The following is a 1,564-nucleotide window of genomic DNA, read 5'->3' on the forward strand; positions in this document are numbered from 1 at the left end:
GGGGCGAAGGGCGATGGAAATCAGGGATGCTAATCCTGCCCTGATTTTTCCAGCACGAATGTGGCGTTGCTGCCACAGCGAGGAGGCCAGGCTGGGCACTAGGAGAATGTTCCCCGGTCAGGGGTGTGTGGCCTGGGCAACCCCTCACGTGCAGGGGGGCAGCAGAAGGCCCTGGGCAGATGGATGGGGAGAAGGGCTTCTTCCCTAGAGCAGGCTTGACAGCTGTTCATTTGCTGTCTGTCTGTCCTGCTGAGCGGCAGGAGCGGACGAGAAGCACTGGTTCGTGCAGCTGTATTCCCCACTGTGTTGGGGAGAGTTTGAGTGATACCTGCCTGTCACATCCCCATTTCACCTCATTTTCTACAAACAGGGTCAGACAGAGGCGCGGGAGGCTGAGTTGCGTGCATGCGTGCATGTCAGCACCTGGGGAGCCACAGAGCCCATCACCTGCATGTTCACAACAGTTTGGGAGGTGCTCTGGTGTTTTGGAAAGGGCTTTTTAGGAGCCAAGCATCCTCCTAAGCTAGACAGTGCCCTACAGCAACGGGAGGCATGTAGTGGCCTGCACGACAACTCTGCCACGTGGCAGAGTGCCCGGCTGTCCCTCTGCACAGACATGAGCCACATCCCTGCAGATGAGCAGAAAGGTGCTACCTTTGTGTCCTGCCTCTCCCAGTGCTCTGCAAAGGGAAGGTCACCATTCCCAGCCTTCTCCCCGCCTGAGCCAGCCTATTTTGGCTGTGCATGCCCCATCCTGCAAGGGAGCTTAGCACTTCTCCGCAGATCCCACTGCTGGGATTTGGCAGCAGCAATCACTAGCCCCACCAGGGCTGAAAGGACCCATTGGGCTGCCCATAAAAAGTAGTTTCTTCTGCCTCCGGGCAGACACCGGGGTGTGCCTTGGGCAGGACTGACACTCCAGTTGCTTCTCTGGGCTCTGCTGGCCAAGACATGCCCGTACTTTCTTTTTTGAACGTACATTTTTATATATACATCTAGTTAGAGCTGATTGTAATGCCTGTAGCCCCTAACGCTTGCAGGCAGTGCCAGCAGGACAGCTGTAATCCTGGGTTTCCCCTTCTCCATGCACGCCCCGCTGCCCAAGTGCCCCAAGGCTGACTCAGAGGCCTTACGTGACAATTCGGCTATCTGGGTAGATGGGAACCGTTCCGGAGCATCCCAAAGAACCAGCCTGAGACCTGCCTGCAGGTCTGCCCAGGAAAGGGTCCTCGCGCAGGGCCGTGGACCAAAAGCTCCCTTCCCCCAGCAGTGCTGCCTTCTGTCCTCTCCTGGGATACACATCCCAGCAGGGCAGCATGGGTGATTAGCCAAAACACTGATAGTCCTGACCCAGGAGAGCGTTGCAGAGTCCCTCCACCGCTGGGACAGGGCTGTATTCCCTCGTTGGCATTATTATGCTCACCCTGGCTAAGCAACAACTTGCAAACTTGTCTCGCTGGCTTGAGGAAATTCAGCCCCAAGGACAGTGGCTGAGGCTGCCTGCTCATGCTGAGTGGTTTTCTCAGCTTGGGCATTGTGTAGGGCGAAGAGCTGTCGCTGTTCA

At 57.0% G+C, this 1,564-nt stretch overlaps 1 protein-coding gene across 1 annotated transcript in view; it reads left to right on the top strand.

The window, feature by feature from the left end:
• The window catches only part of AGRN (agrin), a gene marked incomplete at its 5' end in the record, with an annotated part of 43,824 nt that overhangs the window by 37,496 nt on the left and 4,764 nt on the right, over window positions 1–1,564 (top strand). The window lies entirely within an intron of this gene.

The sequence above is a fragment of the Fulmarus glacialis genome, unplaced genomic scaffold (assembly GCF_000690835.1).
Source record: "Fulmarus glacialis isolate BGI_N327 unplaced genomic scaffold, ASM69083v1 scaffold6610, whole genome shotgun sequence".
Classification (NCBI taxonomy): Eukaryota; Metazoa; Chordata; class Aves; order Procellariiformes; family Procellariidae; genus Fulmarus; species Fulmarus glacialis.